This window comes from Xiphophorus couchianus, chromosome 22 (assembly GCF_001444195.1).
Source record: "Xiphophorus couchianus chromosome 22, X_couchianus-1.0, whole genome shotgun sequence".
Lineage (NCBI taxonomy): Eukaryota > Metazoa > Chordata > Actinopteri > Cyprinodontiformes > Poeciliidae > Xiphophorus > Xiphophorus couchianus.
This window is the reverse complement of record NC_040249.1, coordinates 23,390,464-23,418,414: the sequence shown is the minus strand read 5'-3', so window position 1 is coordinate 23,418,414 and position 27,951 is coordinate 23,390,464. Positions and strand designations below refer to the sequence as shown.

Sequence of the window (27,951 nt, the reverse complement as noted above, 5' to 3'; positions counted from 1 at the left end):
TGGTAACAAAGTCCATGAAATTACTAATTAGAATTTCATTAAAAGGTAGCACTTTATCATCTGAGGAAATCGTAACCTTTAAAATGCTTTCAGGAAGGCGGTGAGCCTTTTTTAAAAGACACAAACCGACGGCTTTTGATGTAATATCTCATTTAGGATTTGAGCTAAATTGAACCATTTAAACATGTCATTGTTTTGCACGTAATTTATCAGACTAATTAATGGTGGTTATTGCCTGGGTTGGAACACCGGGTTCCAGCAGAAAGAGATCACACACAAAAAAACATTTTTCTTAGTAATCAACGTTAGCATGAAGAATATTCTCAGTTTTACATTATTGTCCTGCTTTTATCTGATATTATTAAATGTTACAATACAGAGTCTTGCAAAAGTGTCCATTAAAAACAAATAACAACAAATTCAGTATATTTGTTGTATTATATGATATGTCTGCCAATTATTATTGTGTTCAAATACGTCAGATTGGACAGATTTTCCAATTTCTGTCACATATTATCAACCATTATCTATAACGGCCATGGGGGCTTTAAAATCCTTCTTTGAGTTTTCCAGACAACGGTGACCACACAAATTAATCAGGTTTTTTTTTTGTACTGTAACCATTAAACAATCTCCTCTTCAGTTCAACCTTATAAGTGGAGACACATTGTTGATGTTACCATTATAAAATAGCTTACAATTAAGTATTAAGTATTTGCAAAGATCAATGTAATTTTCACAGCGTTGTTGTTAGCAGCTGCTGAAAGTAACTAAAAAAGTTACTTTTAATGTAACTTGGTTACTTTCCAAATCAACTAGTCAGTAATCTAACTGAGTTACTTTTTCAAGGAGTAATCAGTAATCCGATTAAAGTTACTTTTTCAAAGTAACTTTTTCAAAGTAACTGTGCCATCACTGCTTACAAGTGACTTTTCAGCAGGAGATGGGAGCTTTTTTAAGTAAAGAAAAAGTTCTAGTTCCAAAAATATCTTGTTATAAGTGAGATAATCTAACAGTGGAACTAGAACCTTTTCATAGATACTAAGGAATTATTGACTTAAAAAAAGTTCCTATATCGTGCTGAAAAGTTTGTTTCATGTTATTTCAAATGTACTAAAAAGTTTGTAGAAACTAGACAAAATACTTGGTAAGATTTTGTGTTTTTGCAGTGTTCTATTTCACTTTAATTCTCTACTTTGTGCCATCTGTCACATAAAATCCTGATATAAGATCTTAAAGTTTATGTTTTCAACCTGACAAACTGTGAAAAAAGAAGCATAAAAATATTTTAAATTAATTTTTCCTCCAATATTGCACAGAAAAGTTATCCGGTGCTCCTTTGTTTCCCCTGAGTCGTGCAGCACGTCGTCCTCATGACCTCCAGCCTGATTGCGATTCCTGCCATCAGTCGGTCAGGATGGACTGTGTTAGTCGAACGGATCATGTGTCGCCACTCAGGCCTGTTTATCTGAAGGACAAGCGCTGGAAGAAAAGACAATCTGTTCCTCGGCTAATGACTCCTTGATTTCAGCGCTGCAGAGTTCACCCTGCGCTACAATCCGGTCCCCGGCAACAGAATTACACGCAAACTGTCGACATTGGGAAGATATGTGTGGAAAGCTGATTAGTTGATAGTTCGCTCCGGTAACACCCATGAGTCAGAGGTGAGTGTGAGTGAAAAGTGAAAAGTAATACTGCAGGTTTCCCCCAGTGTCGTGCCCTCTGCAGATGTTGCAGCAGGAGGGAGTGGAGGTGCAGTTTGGGGTCGAAACTCGTCTGTTGTTTTCCGAGCGGGAAAGGTTTTAGACGGAAATCAGAAAAGTGATCACGCCCTATAAAAATCCATGGGCTCCCGTTAATCAAACTGCCAGCGTGATGCGAAGCAAGGCATGCTGGGAATGCAGCTGTTTTATGCGCCCCGCGGGCTTCACAAACCTAAATACCAGCCATGGCAGCAGCATGCTGTGGTCTGGACTAGATGTGTAAACATGCAGAGGCAGCAGAATACCCAGAAATTATACTCAAGTAACAATAGCACAACTTCAACATGTGTTTACTCACGTAAAAGTAAAAAGTATTTGGTAAAAAGGCGACTTTTTAAATGTTTTACAAAACATTTAAAATTTACATCAGATGGACCAAAATACAAAATTACCCTGCAAAAACACAAAATCTTACAAACTAATATTGGTCTAGTTTACACTGCAAATATTTTACTGCACTTGAAATAAGACAAACTAATTTAAAATAAACTTTTCACCAAGACATAGATGCTTGTTTTAAGTAAATAATTTCTTAATATTGATGAAATAAAGTGCTAGTTCCATTGGCTGATAAGTTAACTTATAACATGGGAAAAATGTCTCGTTATCAGTAAAATAATCTGCCTTTTTAAAATCAATATTAAGAAATTATTTACTTAAAACGTTAAGTTACTGTTATCGAGTCAGTACTGAGTTTGACATAAAAGCCAGAGCAGGAGGGATTTTTATTGTTCTGAGAAGTGAATGCTGTCGGTCTGATTTGCAGCAAAGCCTCCGGCTCCTCAACTGGACACTAATTTGCACCTTGGCCCGGGTGTCAGCTGGGCCTTCACTTGAGAGAGCGTACCTGTAATTAAAGCAGATGGTCCAACAGAACCTGTTAGGATGCTAACAAAGCAGGAGCTGCAGGTCCGAACCCGGCTTATTTTCTGCTAATGAGGATCTGCTGACACAGTGTGAGATGTTTCAATAAAATTATTTTATTATGTACAAATATATAGATTTACTTGTCTGTCTTCCTTTTTGTGGTTCAGTTTTTATGGATTTTTCTATGGAACAAAACTCCAATTATTTGTGAAAATGTGTGTATTTTGTGGTAGAGCACCAATTATGAAACAAACACACTGCAAAAACACACAATCTTACCAAGTAATTTTGGTCTTTTTCATCAAGATATAGAAACTTGTTTTAAGTAAATGATTCCTTAATATTGATGAAAAAGTTCGAGTTCCATTGGAAAATTATTTCACTTATAACAAGACATTTCAACATGTTATAAGTTCATTTATCAATGTAATAAACATATATTTGTTAATAAACAAATACATAAAAATATATGTTCCAGTTACTACTTATCTAAAATCTACTTTTTTTGAGCTTTCCATTATGTTATAATGTTATTTCCACACCAAAAACAGACCTGGAGTGTTGCTTTGATCCTTTCATGCATGTTTGAGAAATCATTTAATCTCCACGGCAACCATTTAGGTGTGTAAAACGCTTGATTGGACCTAGCCCCACCTTCGAGATACAACTCCTTCAGACTAGCCAGCAGCAATTAGCAAACACCTGATGGAACCGCTAAGCTCATCACAGGAGCTACTTCTCAGTGAAACTCTGGTAAAAATGTTATTAAAGGGTTAACAGAGGAGCCATGTTGTAATGACTTCCTGGAGGCAGAGTTTAAGAAAGAGCAAGAGTTTTTAAAGAAATAGAGGCCCGATTTCAAGACGTTAAATTGCAAAGTCACATTTATTTTAAGTCATATTTGATATATTCAGCATTTTTATAACAATTGAAGGTAACATAGTTAATGATTGTGCTATAAAATGACACTATGTGACTGGAAAACACGTAATACTGTCCCTTTAATGCATTTTAATTTATATTTGGTGTTTGAAATAATAAATAGATAAAGGAAATCTACAAAACGTTGCCTCAAGTATTTGTGAGGAATTTTGTCTTCTGTTTATCACCGGATGTTCATTGATCTCCGTCGTCTGCTTTCGTTTTTCACTTCGAGTTTTCAACATTTCAGTGAAGTAAAAGCAAACATGCTTCCAGTGATCTTTTTGTTTCTGTTCTTATTAGCTTAATGCTGCAGTCAGTTGCTTATTTGCCTTGTAAGTAATTGTACTTAAATCTCTCCTGAGTACCACTAAAGGCAGAAAAACCAGTGGTTTGAGCTTATTTATGTATGTTTATAACTGAGCCTCTGCCTGCAGTAGTATTATGTTAGAAGTCATATTTCCCCTTATGGGGGCAATAAATAATATCTTTATCTCAAAACATGTGCTGTAGGGACTTCTCCCTGCACTGCAATGTCCTTGTCTTCTTTATTCAGCTGTGAACTTATTAAAGCGACGCTTATAATGAAGCCGTGTCATCAGTAGAAGTGGTTCAGGACTACAGGGTGGACATTTAGGCGATAATCCCCACGCATATGCCAGATTCGACCCAAAAGAACTCGCAGAAGAAAGAAAAATAAAGCTGTGACAGATCAGTGAATTGCAGGCTTGTTAAAAAATAACCCAGCGAGATTCCTATTAGGGGCATTTTTCTCTTCGCCACCTCCAATTTTATGTTCCTTGTCTCTAAAATTGTGAGATGTGTTTAACAGCACCACACAGAGATATGCGCTAAATACCAGCTGAGCAACAAAAAAAATCCCCATATCTGTCATTAAACGGATCATGGAGTATAATCATCGTTTTACAATTGGAGCACACGCTGTAAATGTGCATTCAGCAGTCCTGAGCAGCCACTATTCCTCCTGACATGATACCACCGCTCATAATGCAGCCTGTAATTATCTGCTTCCTGAAGGTGGAGTGGCTTGTGCGTCTTTCATAAAATGCTTTTCTTCTCATTGGGATTCACCTACATGTTCTGATTCTCTGACCGTCCACCAGGAAGCTCAGCAGGTTCGGAGCAGCCATCTGGTTAGCAGAACAAAGGCAACACGAAGCGCACCTACACACGTTTTTCTCCACAAACTGCTTCTAGACTCCCTGCTCGTTTTGCCTGGGAGGGGCTTCGTCAAACTCCAGGATGCAATCTGTCGCAACTGGCCACACAAGCTTTTATCAAACTCGTTTTACAGCTGACTTATAAAGTCTATAAATTATGTACTGCATTTTTTTGCAAAAAATCATTGGATCTGTGTATTTTGAGCTGTTTTAGGGCCTCTTGTCACTTTAAATCCAAATAAACTGCTGTCACGCCCGCCCAACTCAAAAAAGCTGCAAACCGCGCAATTAGACCACCAATCTTTGAAAAGCATTAGTAGAGCCTCATGCACAACCAACAAGAATGTAGGAAGTGTTTTCTGCATGGTACGTCAACAACAAAACAAATACATAATATAGTTGAACTTCAATACAAGAATAAAGTCATAATATTATGAGAATAAAATCAATATTCCGAAAATAAAGTCGGATGAGAATAAAGTTGTAATAATATGAGAACAAAGTCATAATATGGTAATAAAGTCATAATAATACAAGAATAACATTGTCGTAATATTACCTGATTTGTTGCTGATAAGTCCATAACAAAACACATCATTTCCAGCCCCTCCCAGGCATTGTACAGCACATATAGCATAAAAAAAGCTGACCAAACATACTGGAGCTCAGCTTGAGTTGCTAGGTAACTCTTGGGTTGCTAGGCAACTGGCTCGGCTTGCTATGTGAGGGGCAGTTCCTGCTGATTTGTGACGTTGCATTTGAACGTTTTTGAAATGGCAAAACATATTAACTTATTGCTAAAAAAAAACAACTGGATGGTTTTTTAAGTGTTTGGGCTGTTTTTTTAGAAGTAGAGACGCAAATGGAAGAATAAAAACATGCGTCCCCTTGCACATAATGTTTGTGTACTTCATAAAAATGAGGGGGAAATACTTTTTTAAACATTTTATTAAACCAACGTTCTGCTGAACTATTCATTCTGATAGAGAATAAAAAGAAATGTTGACCTCTGGCTATTGATGTTAATTGTTTTCCAATTCACTCCATAATTACATACTTCTTGGGTTAGTAAATATGTTTAAAATGGGAAAAATAAAATGAATTTCATAGGATCTACCGTGATTAAAAAACCCAACAACAAACATACCACAAAATAAATGAAATCATAAGTTGAAAACTAATTTTTTGTTTACTCTGAGTTGTAAGAAATCTGTACTTTTTCACAGCACCATAAATTAATAAAATCAACCTAGACAGTCCTGCAAAAAAAAAAAAAAGCAACCTTGTTTGGGTTTCTGTATTGGTGCTTATGGAAATGGCAAAAAGCAGGCAGGGAGGAGGAAAAAACATTAATTATTAGCCCCAGTGGGATCTCTTATAGTCTGTCTAGCCTGGACAACACCAATTAATACAGCAATTATTATCCTGGCCCGTAGCACAGGGTTGACTAAGCTGGCTCTCCTTCTGACGATTATGGTGGGAGGGAGAGGTGGAGGCTGGGCAAAAAGAGGCTTGCTAGAGTGAGATTATTCATCTCACACTAAACCCTGGCTTTTATGATGCACGGCTGATGGGGAGATAGAGCCAAAGAGTAATTTAGTCTGCAAATTTCGACTCAGCATTACAGCAGCAACACAATCTCCCCGCAGATTAATTTCTGTTGGGTGTCATCTTTTCGGGGGCACAGAGGAGTGCCGGCCTGATAAAGAACGAACCCCCTCCTTAAACTTCAGCAACAAGCTGAACTCTGAAGCTCGACCCCCGCTCGACCCCGGATGACGGGTTCAAAGTTCGGAGCGCCGCCTCGGTTCAGATCAAACTCCAGGCTGGCCGGGATTTAATTCAGTTATAAAGCACTAATTCACAACAAATGTAATCACTATGACGGCGTGTCAGTGCCACTGTAGGTAGAGGATAAATAATATTTCTGGCAAAAATTTTCTGTAATTTTCAAAGGAAAAAAAAGTAGAAATTTCCGAGTTTGAAAAGTTGAACATTTTCAACTTTTCAAACTCTGCAAATTTGAAGCTTTTCTAGAAAATTTTTGAGATTAATCTCAAAACAAATTTTTTTGTATTTTTCAATTGCTACAAATCGAATATTATAAGGCTCTACTTATATATATACAATATATATTTATTATTATATAATTTATAATTCATAAAAGTAGAGCTTCCTGCATAACCAACAAAACATCGTTTCCAGCAGCCATTGTACAGAGCATACAGCATTAAAAATACCTGACTGAATGTGCTGGAGCTCAGCTTGGGTTACTAGGAAACCGTTTGAACTCCACTGGGGTTGCTAGGTAACGTTACATTCTGACAGTTACAGTTTTTGTAACGGCTCATTTTCCAGACACCAAAAAACATTAATTTATTACCAAAAACATAACTGAGGTTTTTTTTTTAAGAACTTTGGATGATTTTTAGAATTAGTAGAAACAAATGAATGAACAAAAACATGCAAAATGTGAATTTTCCATCTATATTCATATATATTTGGATAGTTTTTGGACTTGAGCGGGTATGTCTGCGTTGTTTGATCTGGGAACAGTCAGTCAGATCTGGCCTCTTCTGCCTCTGATAAGCCTCCAGCACATGCAGATGTAAGCAATAGCTCCACCTAGTTTCTGCAGCGCCTCTCTCTCTGTCTCTCTCTCTTGCTCATGCAGCTAAATGAGGGCTTGGCTGAGAGAGGAAATAAAACACCGTTCCCCTATTATCCTCCTACTCCAGTCAAATTATCCACTGTGCTCCTTTCTTCCCCGTCATCTCCTTGGACAGCAGAGCTCTCCGTCTCTCTTGTTCTATTTTCTGCGCCTCCCAGAGCCCCGGCCCCGCTCCCCTGCTGTGACAGCCCCTAGCAGGAGCATCTTGAAGCGCACATGCCCGCGTCTCCCCGCAGCCGGTGTAAAATCTGTGCTGACAGCCAGTGAAAACAACACGGATGCTTGCATGTTATCTTGACACGGCGGCGTTAAGCCGCGCTCTCGCGATGCTAAATGGTCGTCATAAACCATTTAGGATGTGCGCGGCCCAGTGTGGACTTTTGTGAACATTGTGCTGTGTAATACGAGGACTCAGCTTTCACAGCTGTGTTATTAAGACAATGATAATGTTCAAAAGAGAACCAGCAAGGTGTTTGGGTAGATGCCCATTGTGCCACTTTTTGAATTTTTACAGCACTAAAACACACCGCTGACGTCCCGCTTTGTGCGCCTTAATCTATTTTTGGCTTTTCTGTGTCGTCAATCGGCAAAACAATTACAGTCCACAGGATCTTGTCTAACAAGCCCTCGTGCTACTAAGAATGATTAGATGGTGGGTATTACACGAGGAACCCATCTCTGGATTAGCGACGAACACAATAAATTCAGAAATAAGTGGAGAAAAATGTACATCCCTTTCATGGAAGACGCTTAGGTGACTGCTGCCACCAGAGGATTTGTCAGCATAACACAGGATCTCGAACAATAATGTGCGTGCGATAGGACACCGCGGAGCACATTCACAGCCCAATTCGCCGGCTGTTGTGTAAATGGATTTCATCCGCCATGATTCCGAGCGAGGGGGCCAGAAAAAGGATGCTGCTCGGGTTTCATCATCGTTTAGTCGAATGCATTCAACCGTTCTCACTTTCATCTTAAAAAACGCCACTTACAGGTTGTGGGGGAAAAATCCCTTCAAATTAATCCATTCTTTTTTTTTGGAGGAATGAAATGTTACGAAATAAGGTGTTAACATCATCCTATAACATCCTCAACATTATCCTAATATTGATAAAACTGTGTTTTCAGTTTGCTTAAAGGTGGCCTATTATTATTCCTTGAACGGGTCTAAGAACCATACAAAACATGTTCATTACATTTTTTGTACAAAATCATTCTTAGACAATGAGAGTTTGGTCTGTTTTATGGCGTCTTGTCACTTTAAATCCAAATAAGCTGCTGCTGGTCACGCCTTCCCCAACTCAACATTTCCACTCGCTCATGAAAATGACTGCAAAAGGATATGCATTTATGCAAATGTACACCTTTGAAAAGCAGAAGTGGAGCCTCCTGCACAACAAACAAAACACTTGTCTTTTCCAGCAGCCATTGTACAACACATTAAGTGGTGAAAGTAACTGACCAAAACGTGCTGAAGCTGTGTTTGGGTTGCTAGGTAACAGGCGAAATGCTGTTTGGGTTGCTAAGTAACGGGCAGTGCCTGGTGACTTGTGATGATACATTCTGAAGGTTTTTAAACACCAAAAACATTAAGTTATTTCCAAAAAATAGCTGGGTGGGATTTTAAGCACTCAGGCTGTTTTTAGAAGCCGCAGAAACCCAAATGGAAGTACAAAAATGTGCAAAATTCATATTTTGCACAATTGGAACCACTAGACATAAAATATATCGACATTTCTAAAAGCTCTCATAGTAACAACAGATCATAAAATACAGATAAGTTTCACAGCTATTATATAGATCACTGATAATTGATGATTCATGTGAAAACTTGAAAACATGACAGAAAATGTTTTGTACCTCGGAAAATCAACATGGTGTCATGTTAATGGCATTCTGGAGACTTTTTTTCTGCTTTCTTCACTTTCTGTGTCATGGAAAGATTAACTTGGGATCTTGTCCTGCCTAATTTCTCACAGTTACAATTCTTTTAAGCTTTTTTAATTCCACACTTTCCGTTCCTGAATGACATGTTCTCCTGTTTTTCCCAATTTGAGGAGTGGCTGAGAGAAATAAGTGTCTGTGTGAACTCGAGGGAAACAGGAAGTCACGTGTTGCTAATTAACAGTTTCTGGAGTGATTTAAAAAAACTAAATATAAATTAAGACACTTTTTTCCTCTTTTACTGTCAAATGTTTTTAAATTAAAGGTTCTAAATGTTTTGCTGTGAGATTAATCTGTTGCAATAAAAGCTGAATTTATTTTAATGCTTCTTATAATGCTGACAATTTTGTCCACATTTGTACATTCTTGAAAAGATTCAAACATTTAAATGTTTTTAAGATTTTTCACTGTAAACCGCAGTAAGAGGAGTTCACTTCAAAAAATTATGCAAAATTATTGCCTAAAAAAAATCTAGTTTTAAAACATAAAAATGATCGCATGTGGAAATTGTACATCTTAAGTTTACACAACTCAACTAACTTGATCATTGTGAGTAACATTACTGTAAAACCTAATTAGTTCTCCTTAGTTAAAAAATTAAAAATGCAAACATGTTGTCTTTTATTAAATTGAGTAACATTAACTTATGCAATTTTAGTGAGTGCAACTTAATAAATCTGAGTATAATTAATTAACACCCAAAGATTTTTTTAACCAGATACTACTTGTAAAAAAGAAATCAACTTCATTGAAATATTTATTTTTTATTATTTATTTATTTATTACTATTTATTTTTCTGCTCAAACTTTCACAGAAAACATAGAAAGCAGCAATAAATTGTTCATCTTAAAATAAATTTTTGTGTCAATTAGTTGCTGCTGCTGGTGGCACAATGCATTGTGGGAAACCTTTTTGGCTAATCTAATATTCAACTTAAATAGATTAACTTGTCAAGCTGTTTTAAATCCAAAGGTTTACACCACGTGTTTAGGATGAATACAAACAACAAGTTGATGAGAATTAAGTTACTTGAAATGTTTTTTTAAGCAGAACGTTTAGCTGTTTTCTGGCGGGAGCGTCTTTTATTCGGCGCTGTGTTGGGTTTCGGCCTCAGAGGGGAAGCTGCTGTCATTGTCGCTGTTTGGTGTAGGATAACGGCTCTACAGCAGCTTGTAATTAGAGTGGCAGAGATGTAATGAGGGTGCAAGATTCCTGCATCCGAAGAAGCTGCCAAACTGGACCCAACAGCAGAGCCGGCCCAAACCTTTTAGGGGCCCTGAGCAGATTTTCATTTGGGGCCCCCCATAATAACAGATCAACACCAGATGCCTCGTCAGACTACACTAAACATGTGATAAGTAATAAATCAATTAAACTGAATAATAAAAGTCTTCAGTCTGGTCCTTTTGTCTCAACTATTCTTTTTCTTGCAGGACAATTTTGTTTACATAGACTTCATAATTCATTTTAGTTGTTGTCTCTGTTGTTTTATTTATTTTAAATATTTAATATGTCAAATTTATTGATAAAGTACATTTAAAATTATTGGACCAATGTGTTGTACATAAATCAATAAATACACTAGTTCAAATAAAACTAATGTATTTAGTTTAATATTGTACAATATTGTATGAAATAACTTACAATATTACAATAAATCACAAGGACTTAAATGTCACAAAATAAAAATGGGTCTTAAGAAGCTAGTAGAGCAGATCTAATATAAGGAAGCAGATAAATGTCTTCTAGTACCTAAATATTAATATTTAAATATTTATTAGAATTTAAAGTTTATCCATCTTTGAGAATGTGTTTTGGCATTATTATTATTTCACTACCATAATATTATTTGAAAATGGTCTCAAAACAACAATATTATCATTTATCACAAAAACTTCTGGGACAGTTTATCATCCAATAATACATGTTATTGTGACAGGCCTAAAGATGTGACACATTTCTGGAAACTTTGTAGCTGACAGCCATCTTGGTAGGTATCCGCAAATAACTCTGTGACAGTTGACATGAAGTTGCTATGACAACAATAAACAAGCCACATTCTCTGGCTCTGATGGGTTAAAATGCAGAAGCAATTTGGTTGATATAGTTTCACACATTTGTCAAGAGTGTCAATATAATTTCTTTCTATTGGTCTCAAAGCCATGGTTCAGCTATGCTTTGCGCTGCAATTTCCTACCAAGATGGCGGATCAGTGGCGCAGATCACTCTCGGTTCAGATTTCTGGAAACTATGTATTATTAGCATCGTTTGTAATTAGCTTACAATGTACTGGTGCTGATAAAGCTGCTGATTTTACCCGTACAGGAGTGGCAACTTAAAAACAATATTTTGAAATACAGAGAGTGGTATTTAAATGTGCGACATTATTTTAACTATTTGAAAGTAACATCAGCAGAAAAACACTGAATTTACAGCAAACAAGTTAAGAGATTTAATATTTTATTTTCCTAACTATGTTAACTGTTGTTTTTCCAAGTGCAATAACATTTACTCATGCTTGCGTTTTGCTCTTGGGGGCCCCCTGCTGGCGTGGGAACACTAAGCAGCCGTTTATGGAGGCGTAAACATTGCTGTCCATTTTCTCCAGCTGGTGTTTCATGAAAACTTCTCCAGCATCCTGCAGAGATTCCCCACAGGCGGTGATGATAATAACGATAATGAGCGTGAGGAATAATAATAATTGAGTTATTAAGTGATTCTCCAGTGGCGAACGGAGGCGGCGCTTTGGCTCCAGACCCGCGAAAGACGTGAAAGAATCTCGTTTTACTGATTAACTCGCAGATGAAAGAGTTTGCTCTTCCTAGGTGTTGCTTGAAAACACAACATTTGCTGGCCGGCTCCTCTTTACATGGTCACAGTTTAACCAGTATTCTCAACACACACATATGCGCGCACGCACGCACGTACACAAACCCCCCCCCACACACACACACCTTCTTCTGCACTCTTGGCAAAATGAAAAACTTCTGTCAGACTCAGATTGAAATTTATATCAGTTTGTCAGGCGAAAGCCAAAAATGATCTTACTGCACATTATTTTGATAAGTTTGGTGCCAGAGATAGAGGAGAAATGGGGGAAAGAGGGAGGAAAGCACCCCAGACTCCACACGCCAGATAAGTGCAGAAGCCAAGATTCCTCTCGCCGCTCCATCAGTAAGAGCTCAGCCTGACCCTTTCAAGAAAAAAAGAGAAAAACCTTTTGCTTGAGATGCTGCTTTGCATAATTTTCCACCTTTAGCCATACATCTGAAATGCACGCAATTTTTACAGGAGAGCAGAAACATCCATCAATCAAAATACTTCAAATAAAAAGCTGCAGACGATTCAAAGTAACATAATATGAGAAATTATAGATGTATCATATCTGTTGTAAATTATCAGACTTTAAACAAGCATACGATCAATTTCTGTCTCAGAAATTTGATTTGTTTTAATGTCTTCATCTGCATTCAAACTGCCAACTTTAACTTCTTCTCATGTCAGTCACTTTAATGCCTTGTTATTGATCATTAACCACATGAAAAGCAGCACTTTCCGCCACGTTGGGCAGCTCCAAAAAGTCCCTTCAAAATCAGGGTCAGTTTGTAGCCGGATATTAAAGCAAACATTATTCAAAATGAACATTTTTCACTTTTTTATACCTCCTTTTGGGTTTTTACTGCTTCTAAAAACAGTTCAAGCATTTAAAAAAACAGTTAATGTTTCGGTGTCTGGAAAACGAGCCATTTCAAAAGCCTCAGGAATATAACGACAAATCAACAGGCATTGCCCGTTACCTAGCAACCCCAGCAGAAATTCTGCCCGTTACCTGGGAACCCAAGCTAAACTCCAGCATGTTTGGACAGCTGGTTGCACCGTTGACCACTTGCTGCATTCTTGTTGGTTGTGAAGGAGCCCACACTTCTGCTTTTCAAAGATCTACTTTTGTATAATTACGCATATGTTAGCAGCCATTTTCATGTATGAGTGTAAATGTTGAGTTTCGGAGCGGTGGCCAGCAGCAGCTTATTTGGATTTAAAGTGACAGGAGGCCCTAAAACAGCTCATTCTGAAATTGAGCAGATAAAAATCTCATTATCTAAGAATGAATTTGTGCAAAACCTGTAGCTTACATGTTTTGCACAACCTGTAGATCTATCCTAACATGTTCAAGGAAGCAAAATAGGAAACCTTTAAATAAAAGAAAACCTAGGAAACACAGATCTGATCCAACAGCTAAAATCTGCCTTTTGTCTGTACTCCCAAAAAAACAGGAAAATTAGTTTAGAATTGGATAAACCAGGCTAATGTTTGGCTTCTGGAGTGGCAATGGTTCATGTTTCAGATGTCACCTGAAGCAAATGATTGGATCATTTCCTCTGGAGAACTTGAAGACATGTTGCCTTTAAATCGGATGTGTTTTAACAAAAATGCATCTAAAACTTGCAAGACGGATTGGACTACGCCTAAAATACAAGCATAAGGATTGGACTACGCCTAAAATACAAGTTCATGGATGAAAATCACTCAAATTGTCATCAAATATCCAAGAGAGTTTGCAACTTTACATGCATTTAAATAATTATGAGCCCAAAATCCAGAATAAATTCAACATTTTTAAAAGTGTGCATAAAATTTTGTGAGCTTGTTCCTTGGAAGAGATGCCAGCTGAGGGGTCTGCCATGCAGGGATTCTGTCGCACGTTTTGCTCCGGTCCTGTGGGGCGAGTGAGAGGAGAACGCGCCCCAGAGGCTTTAAACTCCATAATGTAGGCCATCGCCGCAGCTAGCCCGCATAAGTCTGACTTCTGAGGGGTTTCCAAAATACCACGGCGGGGCATTTCATTTCCCCGCCACCAGAATGTCAACACAAATGAAAGAATGTCTGAGGAAAATGTCGAGGGGATTAATCAACACCTGTACACTTCGGATGTGAATTTCACAGAAGTGGCTCTAGACAAAGAGACGGGCAGGGATTGAAAACTGTTTACTCTCCTAATATTTTCAGCATTTCATTCATAATTTGCATTTTTGGGGTTGGAGTGTATAAAAACTAAACAGATCAGCGACATCAAAGTTCTTTTACTTTTTGATAAGTAATGTATATTTATCATCTAGTCACTGATAAAAGCTGCTTTATCAAGCTTCTTGTCAGGTTCCATCAATAAATGTGTAATTGATTACGTCTCAAATACAATCCTAAACAGGTGGGTTTTTAGTCGAGTTTGCATCCATAAAAGCATTGAAGTTAGCTTTAGCTAAATACAGTGTCAGTATATTGCTTTAGTGTTAGCGGAGATAACTTTATAGCTAGTCATTACTGGTCTTCTGATTGGTTCTTTTCTGGATTATTGCTATTATTTTGTTATTTATTATCGCAAAGTTGTATCTTTTACTTAATTTCTTTATTTATAGCTTTTTTTCATTACTCAACATTAAACTAAATGTGCAAAATTTTAACCAGGCAAGTTAACTAGTCCTTTTTTGAAGGAAAGCGATGTTATTCTTTGTAGATCTAAAACTTAAAAATTAAAGTTTCTAGTTTCTAATTCTTTTCGCCTCAACTGAACAAATTTATTGTCATTATAAGAACAGGATTTGGGTGGCTTTCTTTCAAAACCCTAGCTATATTTAGCAAAGCTGAGTAAATCAGATAAAAGCTGATTTTGGCTTGTTAGTAAAAGTCTGGTTATAAAAAGGAAAATACTTAAGATTGCTGGTGAAAATTTTACCCTGGTTACAAATAAAAATGAAAATCTCCATCTGCATCAAACACCTGTGATGTATGGGGAAAAGTTTTGTCATTCTTGAACTGCAGCTTGCTGTATAAAGCCAGTATAAAGGCTGCAAATGGCCCTCGGACCGCACTCTGAACACCCCTGGTATAGAGAATTGTGCAAGGAAGTTTCTGATAGTTCATAACAGAAACAAATCAAAAATGAAGGGAGTGTTTTTAAAATCCTCTCGAAGGCGTGGAGAAACCGTCAGTTTGGTTCAATCTTTCTGGTGTTTGCGCTCACACACACACACAATCACATGTGCTTATTAGTGCTCACACCTATTACTTTCACACTCATTATAACAAACACAATTTACTACATTAGAGCGGTGCATGCTCTCTGTGACCTAACACGAACTAATATGGCGCTGTGTTGTCTGTGCGATGTGCAGCGCGCAGACGATGTTGTGAGGTGATAATGACCAAGCCGCCGTAATTGCTCTGCCCGGAGGAGAGCCGCAATCACCGCCGCCGTTATGTAATGAAGCTGGCTGATATGGAGCAGGTGAACTGAGAGAGTCGGCAATTTGGAGAGTCTGCAGCGAGGAATTTAGTTTCAATAAAGATCAAAATCACAGCAATGCTTTTAAAAAAACAACATCTTAAATTTACAACTCTTACTCATTTAATCTGAATCGTGTTGATTACAGAGCGGAATGTGAAATATAAATGAAAAGCTCAATGAAATTTGCCGTTTGTGGCAAATTTACTGAATTTGTGAGTAGACCTGTAGCAATAAACAATAAATCAGATAATGGCGTGATAAATTAAAACAAAATCAATAATTTCCATTTGTAGGATTTAGCGATTTTCTCTTTTCTTTGTTCCTACCAAAAAATGGATGATAAAAGTTTTCAGTCTGGTGTTTTGGTCTCAACCAGCAACAATCTTGTTGACAGAGACTTCAAATTTCATTTTATTTGTTGTTTCTGATTAGTATTTTTATTTTAAATACCTAAAGTGTTAAATGTTCATTTGAATTTAAAGTTCATTAATCTTTGAGAATGTGTTCGTGCATTATCACCACTAAATTATTTGAAAATGGTCTCAAAACAATATTATCATTTATCGCAATAACTTCTGAGAATTTATCACCTAGCATAATTTCTTACTGTGACAGGATTATTTATGCGGCCCCCAACTGCAGTCCTAGGATAATAAAAATTTAGCTCGTTGATCACAGCTGATTAATTTAGATGGAGATTTTTATTTTTATTTGTAACCAGCATAAAATTATCACCAACAATCTTAAGTATCCACCTTTTTAGAACCAGAGACTTTTAATGACGAGCTGACTCTTTTGCCCCCAAATCAGTTTTATCTAATTTATTAAACTTGGCTAAATATAGCAAACATTTTGAAAGAAAGAGACCCAAATTCTGTTCTTATAACTGAAAACAAATTTGTGTAATTGAGCCCAAAAGATTTACAAAACTTTCTTTTTAAATTTTTAGAGCTCCGAAGGATAACATCTGCTTTACTTGTATGGTTAAAATTTTGCACATTTTGTTCAATCCGTTAAAATCACGACAAGACGTTGTGTTTTGACATCCTTGTTGTAAATAAAGTTTTGATAATACTGAGAAACTATTTTGTACATCCATATTTAAAGCATAAATCTTCCATTTTAAAGGCATAAAGTACAACAAGATGAACAAAATTGAGTGAAGAAAGTAAATTTCTGAATGAGCGGAAGAGGAAGTGGTTTTATTTTGACATCCTTGGAATGTAGCAGTTAGCTTAGCAGTGACAGAATGTAGGAGGAAAGCCATGTTCATTTTGCCTGAAAAGAATCCAAGGTTATTAAATAATGTGATCCTATTACGAACCTACAGGCAGTATAAACAGATTTTTATGAACCATTAACATCCCATAATAATCTACCAACAACACTGGCTAATAATCAACCTCATCCCAGCAGCTGCAGTCTGCACAATGCAAAAACGCAAAGTCTCTAATGCAAATATATTGGTACACCTGAAATAACACTAAACTAACTTACAAATAACTTTTCATCAAGAAACAAGAACTTGTTTTAAGTAAATAATTCTTTTATTATTGGAGAAAAAAAGAAAAAAAAAATTCTCCAATAAAAAATTTGAACAAGACATTTTTCCCATTTTTAAGTGAAACAATCTACCAGTGGAACTTGAACTTTTTCATCAATATTAAATGAATTATTTACTTACTTAGAAATGGCTCATGGTTCTTTATCAAAGATAAAAGAGAAATGGAACAACCACTAAAAATTGACGCTACATTTTGTTTACATTTTGTGAAGAAGGAAGTTGTGTTCAGTGTCTTCTTCATAGGTTTTAGTCGTTTTCTTCAGTGATTCTTGATTCAGCGCCACTACAGGCGAGGAGGAAAACAGGTTTTCTAATTGGTTTGGCTGGTTTGACACCAAGGTGTGAAAGAAAACCACAGCAGCTGAAAGATTTATCAAATGTTGCCAAGTGGACTACAGCACAGGGCATTCTGGGTAAATACAACCAAAACAAAAGTGTAAGTCTAGCACTACCAGGAGAAATGACTCATGTTTTCTTTTACCAAGGACAAAAGAGAAATCTTACAACTGCTAAAATCTGACGCCATTCCATTTTTGTTGCATTCGTGTCTTCTTGAAGTTTTTGCATCGCTTCCTTCAGCGATCTTGTTGCAGCGCCCCCACAGGTGAGGAGGGGAACAGGATTTCCAATTGGTTTGGTTTGTTTGACTCAGTGCAATGAGAAAGCAAACCACAGCAGCTGAAAAATGTAATAAATGTTGCAGTTTTGGAATCAAACCGAGTCTCCTGGACTATCAGAAGTGAAAACACTCCAACTAAACCTGATCAAACAAAACCGGAAGATCCAACAATTCCCAAGCAAGGTGCAGCACTGCCCACCTCTTCACTGCTTGCACCTGCTAAAACATTTGTGGCATCTGAGCAGCAGTGCAACACATTTGCTTTTCATTTAACCTGCCATTGGAGACCTTTGAAGTACATAATAGCAGAGCAGCACAGGTCCCCCTCCCACTCCCTCCAATCATTTACCTAGTAAAGGCGCATTCTCTGCAGCTAACACTTCAAGCGGAAAACGAGTTTGGCCCAGTATTCCTCCCTCTCCGCTCTGCGTGTGTCACTCCCCTTCCCTTCCCACTGTGAACGCCTCTTGCAGTCCCTCTCTGCTCCTGAATGATGGTGTCAGTCGTTGGCCCTGTTTGGCTGTGAAAGGTTTCCGTGGCTGACAGCTCTTTGATACGAACACGGCTAATTATCGTTTGCGTCCAATCGTGAGGAAATTTGCTGGCAAACAACGAACGCCAACAAAGCTCCGGTGAAAAATTTGACTTGGAGCCGGAGCCAAAATTGTCTTAATTTTTAATCATCTTCGGTGATAATAGCATATGGTTTTATTTTTGCCTGTAAATGTCCTCATTAGACAGATGGGGCTCTGAGTGTGTGATGCTGTATGCGTCCAAGGGAGAGTGTAGAGGCAATTAGAGTAATTCTGTCACCACTCTAATGTGATTATTATGTATTAGATTAAATCTGTTGGCCTTTTTTGTGCGTTTCTTATCTGGGTTTAGGGAGACAGAAATGCTGAATGTTGGAATTAATCAGGAGAAGCTCTGAAGTGAATGACTGCATGGCTAAAGTTCCCTGTTTATTAGTTAACTCTGGTGATGAACTGCTTCACCTTACAACAGAAAGCTCATCTGGAGAGTTTTCCTTTGAATATTTATTAAGACCACAGTTCTCAAACCGTGGTACAGGGGCCACTGTTGGTACCTGGGAAGCCTTTAGTTGTACCCAGAAGAGTTTTTGCTAAATTCAACTTAACAATCTTCCACATACAAATCTCAACAAATTAGAATATTGTGAAAAGCTACATTCACAATTGCAATATTTTTTGTTGTTGCTGAATTTTTTTTTTTTTTGTGGTCGTTCATACAAATTCAATGCAGCCGCAATCAAACTTCTGTGTGAACGGTTCAAGTCCCCAAAGCGACCCGAAGAAGAGGAAGAAGAGGAACATAAACGCTGCACAGTAGCGCTCTGTTTATAGAAGCAATAATGTCCATCGCCATCTATGGATCAATTTCAAATATCACGTAAAATCAGCTTTTTTCAGGTTTATGTCACGTTATAATGTTATTTTCTCAACAAAAACTGCAGTGTTGCTTTGATTCTTTCAGGTATGTTTAGGAAATCCTTTAATCTCCCGTTTCAACCACTCAGGTGTGAAACAGGATTCCTCTCCTCAAGACTAGCAGAGGGGCGGAATCCCCCTCGGAAATTAAGCTTAAGTATTTTTTATGCTTAATTTAGCTTAAGAAATACTTTAAAAAATGTATTCCAACAGAATCATGCTGCCACCACCATGTTTCCATATGGTTTGAGTGAAATGCAATGTTATTTCTTCTCGGCATAAGTTCTTTAACATGTGGGCTTAACTGATCGACTGACTGAAGTCGAATCAACAAAAAATTTGAAGATAAGGACATTTCAAGGAAAAAGTACCGGTATTGGAAATGGTATTGGTGATACCTGAAATGTTGTTATATTTTGCAGACATTTAATTTTTTTTAAACTTTTTTCAGAACAATTTAATCATGTTTAATAAATAAAGTATCAGTAAGTAACTTTCATTAAAAAACAATTCTTGAAAATGTAAGTATGTTGTGAAACTGTGATATGCGACAGATAATCTGTGAGACAATTATAGCCAAGAGGCGGGTCTTAGCGCTGTCAATCACCCTCTGTGTAGCTCTCTGCTAAGCTGCAGCTAGCATAGCCTCTCATGAATGCCAGGCTAGTTGGCAATGATGACGAATAAACGGTTTTCCTGTAGCGGTATGCCGTTTCTCCACCATTAGCTTATTTGGCAGCGCGTACATGAGGATGAATGACAGCGTTAAGCCAAGCCTCCTGGCTCTGATTGGTTGTTTTTGTTGCATTTCTTCAGACGGCTGTAGTATCTCATGGAGGAGATGGAGGAGTACAATTTTTTCACAAATTATCTGCCTCATATTAAACTGTCACAACATGGTGACGGTTTTAAAAAGAATATGTAAAAAAAAGACATTTTTATTTTATAAAAGTTACAAAGTGCAGCTATAAATCAAAAACAGAGGATGTACTTTATTTGTCCTTGACCCATAAGAGCTAAAACTTAAAAGAGGTAATCAACAATTTAAGAAATAAACCCCAAATATCAAGAAATAGATAAAAAACAAGGGCGAAAAAAAGGACACGGAGCTTAAAATTAAATAAATCACACCTGGATTCCCGGTAAGAACTGGCAGAGAGCTTCTAATATTGCACTCAAATTGCTCCATTTGTTCTCTAAAATATTTTAATCCCGTCTGACCTCAAACTTCCCATGAACCAGGGCCTGAACAAAAGGCCGCCCACTGTCCTCGCAGTAAATCTGTTGTCTCCCTTCTGGGCCCTCAACGGGGGATCATAGATCAGCGCCGCGCTGCAGCTTGCTTCAATTTACTCAATTAACTGCAGCTAAAGCACTTGTAAGTTCTGCAGATGTTGGTTTATTATGGAGGCCTAGAACGTACAAGTGGGTTCAGGAACCAGTGGGGGAGGGGCGGCGAGGTTCATAACTGGGGAAGATTAAAGATTGGAGGGTAAACTAATATAAATCTCAATGTTTGGAAAATAACATATCACTGTAAAGCTAATGGTTATCTCTGTTCTGACTTTAAGATTTATCAGAAAATCTCAGATGTATAAAAGAAAAACGTTGCGGGGTAATTTAAGGTCAAAGTGACACGAAGGTATGCAAAGTACACAGTAAGGAGGATGCTAACGCTAACCAGGTGTGGTTAGCGTCCCCATAAAACATCCTGCCAACACCCTCCATGTGCACTCATATATTTTCCTGCTTGGCAAACTGCATTTCAATTAAGAGCCACAACACAGGATGACATTCATAGCTTTAAAATAAGGTTTTGACAAATTATCTTCTGCTGTCAGACTAATATCCTCGTTGCAGGTTTGGTCTTATTGAGCGGGGGGGGCATAGCTCTGCGGAGCCGCTGAGTTTCAGGCCGAGGCCGCGCCGCTTTGATGAGCTGCTGGCTGACGTTAATGTGAGCGGTTCTTCAGAACCACGGCAGCCGATCGCTTTGGTTTCTCTGTCAATATGAGCAACAATCAGCCGGGAAAAATAAAAAACAGAACAAAAGTAATCATGACAGGTTTGTGTCACTCTGACTTAACAATAAATAAAACATCTGTAACATCTTAACGTCGGTACAACTGTTTAAAAAGTCCTAAAATAAATTAATGTTTTATCACAGTATTATGAGTCAGAGGCGCCATATTTTGGTATCAATAACAGCAATATTAGTGATGTACCGATTGCAGTTCTCTGTCCGATCCACCACTACCGATCTTTAAAATTCGTGACGTGCTGATTCCGATTTTAGTCTTTTTTTTCATCTGAAATGCAGAGTTGGGTAATAATTAGCTACATTTACTTGAGTTACATTTTTGAAAAAAAATTACTTCTTACTACCGTACGTTTTACTCTTACTTGGGTAAAAAAATCAAAGTTTGTGACAGTAACTGGAGAAAATGTGGAGGATCCTAACACCTTTGATTTGAATGGAAAACAATATTTGTGCTACTTTATAGGAAGTTGATCTTCTAGACTGAATACTGTGAAATCTATTAGTGCAAATCAAGCAGCAACTATGACTCACAAGGCGCAAAAAAGAAAAGAAAATAAGATGAGTCTCACTCTTAAATGATTTCCCACATTTACAAGATGAAAAGTCAAACAAAGTCTTTTGGGAAGCTCTGAGAAGGAATTCCCCTAATTATATTCCCTGTGGGTAGAGCGTAATTTATTCAAGTTAATGCGTCTTATTTTCTGTTCAAGGTGTATGCCACGGAATTAGCAAACAAATTTAATTGTTAATCCATCTGCTTTGAAACAACCAAGATCTTGTTCCATAAGCTGTGAGTCAGCCTGATCCAATTAAACTAGAACGGAGACATTTGTAATCATTCGCCATCACGCCACCCCTGCAACCTACACAGATACACGCACCAAACCGGCTTATGCTACTCCAGAGGAAGCGCACTAAACTTGGGTTTGGTGAGCAATAGAGCAACACAAACTGTTTGAAAGGAAGTAGTGACCCCAGAGAGTTTGAGGTCAAAGGTCTTGGGGTAAGAATTGCAAACGACATGTCCACCCTGGGGGTTTGCCTAATAACTTCTTTTTTGGGGGTTTGGGGAAAGCTAATTTCTCCTCTGCCTTTGCTGACAGGTCTTTGGGGAGTGATAAGCAAGTATGGAAGTGTAATGAACTTGTTTTCCTCCTTTAAAGCCCCTCGCTGTCTCCTAAATCACCGGCACAGCCACCATCTTCTCTCCCACAGCTGCTACGGCTCTGCAGATCTAAAATACTCCAAGTGGTGAAGATTTTAAGCAGATACTGACCTTTTGTCTTGTCCACTGCTGAATTGTGGAGCAAATCAATTCATTTCTGAGCCTGTTTTCATGCTAAAAATCTGAAAATGTTCCTCACCGCAATGTATTTCCAATGGTTTCACTGTAAAAAGGCAAAAAGTATTTTTGGTCAAGTTTCTAAGGCAAATATCTTAGTACACTGGAAATACGGCAAAAGTAGCTTACAAGAAACTTTTCAGCAAAATATAGGAGCTTGTTTTAAGTGAATGAAAAAAAAAAAACCAGTTCCATTTCAGATTATTAATAAATTTTTCCCACGTTATAAACAAAATAATCTGCCTGTGAAACTAGTACTTTTTCATCAATATTCACTTAAAACAAGCTCATATTTCTTGCTTAAAAGTTACTTATAGGTTAATTTTGTTTTCTTTCAAGTGTACTAAGATATGTACAGTAAATATATGATGCAAAATACTGGGTAAGATTTAGTGCTTTTGCAGTTTAAATCCAGATTTATTAAAAAAAACAACAACAAAAAACTAGATCCACTGGCAAATTATTTGACTATAACATGGGAAAAATATCCTGTTATAAGTGAAATAATGTGCCAGTTAAAACTAGTTCTGGGTTGCTAGGCAACAGGCTGGGCTTGGCTGGCGTTGCTAGGTAACAGCATAGATTGTATGTATTCGTGAAATAAATTACATAAATCTGGCAATAGAACTACAACTTTTTTTTGAGTTATTTATTTAAAACAAGCTCCTATATGTTGCTGAAAACTTACTTGCAAGTTAGTCTTGTTTTATTTCAAATGTACTGAGAAATTTGCAGTAGAAACTGGACCAAATATACTTAGTAAGATTTTGTGTTGCTGTCGTGTTAAGAAAAATTGTCTTTTTTCATTCAGTTCTCTGGTTTCCAGTTCAACAAGACGTAAAACTCCAGAATGAATTAGAAAGTAATCCCTGATTTCAGATTGTTTTATTTACTAGATTTTCCTTTGGTGTTAAAAAATTTTTTAAATTTGGTTTCAGACGAGTCAGTCTGGTTCTGGTTAGCTGAACAGATCTTTATCTCCAGGGAAAACCCAGCAGCATCTGTGAGGATTGATAGGCAGCATTCCTTGATTTTCCCCCGCTCTCCTCCTGATGTAATGACATTATCAATTAGCCTCCATTAATTTAGCAGAAAACAAATAATCACCTCAGCCTGCCTCCCTTCCCGCATGTGGTTCTGATTTCCTGGACGTTTGTCAGTGGCCGCTGTTTTCTTAATCCTTTGGCCAAGGTGGTGCGGCCGGGAGAGGTCACGGCTTTCTCCTCCCTGCAGCTCACTTCCTCTCCGGGATTTCTTCAAACTGCTGGAAAAAAAAAAAGTAAAGATATTATTTTTTTCCCTTTTTCCACAAAGTGAAAATGACTGCAAATCAATTTTCTGATTGCTAATTATCTCATGATGCTATCAACAAAAAAGAAAAAAACACAATAAGAAGGGGTGTCCAAAGGGAGGGTAATTTATGTATCTAGAAGTCTGATTTCTATAGAAAAGAGCCGTAAATGATTGTAGATCTGAAACATAAGACCTAGCAGGTTTTTCTTTTCTTTAAACTAACTTTTATCGCTGGTTTTTTGGTCTGTTTTTTTCTGGGTTACCCATTCTTCTAAAACTTTTGCTTTACTAGGTGGAGTTGACTAAATGGGTGGATCAAAGTCTGCTCTGGAGTAAAAGTCCCTGAATGTGTAATGTTTATTGTTTGTGTCTTCTTTTGAGAGGCAGTGAAAATTTAACAGCATCAAACTAAAACTTGAGCTGAACAAACCTTTGTGCCATTTTTGTTTTGTGGTTGAGGGCCCCACAAAATCACTTCAAGGTCCACAAATGGCCCCCAAGCCACACTGCGCACACCCATATAATATACATATTTACCACTAACTTTTATTTCCCCTTTTTATATATTCAGATTTAAAATGTTTTCACTGACAGGTGAAATCAAAGTGAGATTTCTTGTTTTTGAGCACAAACTGGTGAATAAAGCTGGTTGTGGTTCTGTTTAACAGATCTTCTGTATAGAACAGGGTTGTCCAAAGTGTGGCCCGGGGGCCACTTATGGCCCTTGAAATCATTTTGATCGGACCCAACCATAAGTCCAGTCAAAAACAACTGATAACAGCAACATTTGGATATTTTATGGTAATAAGAAAACCATCTGAATCCTTTTTTATGTTTTGGATCTTTAAAATTGATACATTTCATAAAATGTTTGTTTATTATCGACCAGGTGAAATTAAAAAAAGAAAAATCACAATAGACTAATTTTTACATAATAAATTTAACAAAGTTTGTGGCCTGTGAGAAGCTTAATTTAGCTAGTTTTGACTAAAAGTTTGGACAACATCACACTGACAGCTTTCTGTATCACTTCAGCTCCCTCATTTACGAAACTACTTCCAAACATGCTTTTTATTTATTTTTTTATTTTTTTAAATAACGACAGACACGATCAACTTTTTCTTCATTTGAATGTTTCCTTATCATTCCAAAATCTTCCTGGGATGTTGGTAGAAGCTTATCTGCTTACAGATTAAATTAAACAGAAATGATTTTGTTTAAATCTTAATCTAAACTGCTGTATTTTCTTGATAGCAGAGCATGTTGTCGGCTATGTGATTGCTTCCCCCCGTCTATCCTATTTATTTTAGACTGGAGGGAACAAATCTCCGGCTTCTCCTTCTGGTTGCCACACAGTAATTCCTGAGGAAAAATCAAGGACCTTGAAGCGTGTTAATGCTCACATATTGAAGCCTTACAGCGTGGTTAAGATACTGTACCTGTGAGGCAGCGCAGATAAGAAGGTGTGGACAGTGATGCGAAGTTTCTGGGAAGCATGTTTGGGTAATATTGCATCTAAACACTTTAAAGTTGGCGTAGCTCATGGCCACACTTTGCCCCATTGTGAAGCTGAGTTAAACTCTCTTCTCACAAAATAAAAGGTGCTTTAATGGGAAGAAGTTTTGATAAAACTTCTCAATTTTAGTCATGAAAGTACAAAAACACTAAGAACACTGTAAGGCCTTCACAGGATTAAGTGGGTATTAAAACTTATAGGTGGAATTGGGCATAGAAATTTCAATTTATTCAAGTCTGTAATCATAATTTCAAAATTATACAAGTAGGCTCAAATATATAATATTTTATATCAGTTGGTATAGATAATTATTCTGGGTTTTTTTGTCTTAAATATCTGAAATACTGCCAAACTGGTGGTGTGACCTTTCCGGTTTTATCCGGTTTTCATTCCACACTGTTTTCAATTTTTTTACTTTTAAGCAGTTAGGAGCCACAGTGGCGAAACTTTAAACTGCTGCTGTGTAAGTTACTCAACAGATTGTCGCTAGGTAACCAAAGAGCGAGTGAGTTGCTAGGTAACCAAAGAGCGAGTATTCTATATATTGACTATTAGTTCAGCTTCTATCTATCTATCTATCTATCTATCTATAGAGAGAGAGATCATGAGTGTCGTGATTTATATTGTTAATGATTCACTGTCCAGTCCTACCTGCTCCCTGCTATTTAAACACTTTAGCTGCATGTTTTTTGGAGGCATTATAAATTACACAATTGCTAATATTGGCCATGATGTTTTTTTCTTCTCAATTTACTTTTTTCATAGAAATCTGAGGATTTTTTTTAAAAATTCTGACTTTAATCTTCAGAGCTCAAAAGTAAATAAAAATCTGAATTCTGAGAACAAAGTTAGAATTTTTTTTAAAAACTGGACATTTTGAGAAAATTCTAGAAAAAAAGTCAGAATTTAAACGTCGATCTCAGAATTCTGAGAACGTTAGAATTAAAAATAACCCCAATTCTGAGAACAACAATCTAAATTCTAAAAAAAAAATAAATAAAAAAGAATTCTGAGGTGAAAGTCAGAATTATTTTTTTGTCGTTTTGTTTTTTACAGTGGCCCTAATCCTCTTCCATATAAACTTTGCCTGACGGTAATTAAACTTCTTATATTTCCAACTCTATGACAATACCGCAGCTTAAAATCTGAACCACTCTACATTTCATACTTTTCATAAAGTAAGCTAAGTAAGCATGAGGTGCTGTGGTCATCTAACTCATGTCATAATAAAGCAACCGCCTCTTTTCCCTCCTGCGTCTCCACAGCTGCGTGTGTCAGCAGGGGGATTGGAGACACTGGAATTCCAGCTGTGATTTATTCGTTGGACCTGCTTTTGACCCAAGTTCTGCCGCTGGAAATTTGCCATCACTTCATCCTCTTATCAGCGAGCACATCGGTTTGTGACTGGACCGCTATTTATGCCACGTTTGGGTCACTGTGGGCAGTCTGCGGTGTTTGTCAGGTGCATGGATACGTTGAGTAATTGAAGTTCATTCGAGCAACAATGGGCCAGAGATTGGCCTAATTTATGGCGGCAGAAGTTGTAGAAAGTGAGGAGAGCGTCTTTTATCTGCACAGAAAGCTCTGTTAAATCCTTCCGTGGCGCATTTGTAAAATGTCTGTTGGTAAGCTGCGTAGTAGCCAGATAAGAAGAAAGGAAATCTAGAAATAAATAAAGAGGAAGCTCTCTCTCCTGTCTGCATGGAAATGCTGTGACCCACTTGGTACAATATTACATCATTTGCAAATATGCTTTTATTCCATGATAGTGTATAATTGTGCAAATGAAATGAGATTATGTCTCTGTAGTCGTCCACAAACGGAGTTATGGAGGGGGACGTGAAGCATATAGTCAACCTTGGGCCCAGGTTATTTTAAGGGAAGCCAATCTTTGATCAGCCAAGCTGAAATGGCTAAGATAAGTGGGAGCTACATCTCGCGGCAGGACTGCGCGCCGCTCTGATATTGCTATTTCCTCCCTGGTTTGTCAAGAGCGGTAAATAGCTGCTGCCCCCGCCGCTCCCTCCGCCTTTATCTGCTCCCCACTTTCTTCTGGAGATCTCTGTCACTTTAATCCACAGAGTCTGCCGCTGGTTAACAAGGAAATCCTGTGTCAATTATCACCAACCACTTCCTGCTGGGAGAGCAGCGGGGAATCAAAGGGGCCTGAGAGTCTTTCACACCAGAGAGGAGCAGTGGGCCTAATTAAATGGCCCTTGTGTCCCACTGGCTGCCGGTGGCCGCGTGACAGATAGCGCCGAGCAACGATAACCTCCTTCAGACCGCGATTGTTTTGATAGCGAAGCTCGTTGGCGTTTCGGCTGCCCCGAGGTTGGCAGATCGCTATCCAGGCGCCGAAATTAACTCACATGTTGGACACAAAGGTTCACGGGGAGAAATGATGGACAAATGGATGTAATCAGAACGTAATGTGGAGCGGGACCCAAAACCAGATCCGTGATGCAAGATGGAGAGTTGGGTAGTAACCAATTACAAG

At 37.7% G+C, this 27,951-nt stretch overlaps 1 long non-coding RNA gene across 5 annotated transcripts in view; it reads right to left on the bottom strand.

Moving 5' to 3' along the window:
• The window catches only part of LOC114137834 (uncharacterized), a 75,040-nt gene that overhangs the window by 13,667 nt on the left and 33,422 nt on the right, over positions 1-27,951 (bottom strand). For 3 of the 5 annotated variants that reach the window (XR_003594112.1, XR_003594111.1, XR_003594115.1), the window contains exon 4: positions 23,753-23,909. This is a non-coding gene — a long non-coding RNA (uncharacterized LOC114137834). Of the gene's footprint in view, positions 1-2,469; positions 2,611-23,513; positions 23,647-23,752; positions 23,910-27,951 lie in introns of those variants that run through there. The other 2 variants (XR_003594113.1, XR_003594114.1) reach the window with 2 other exon arrangements.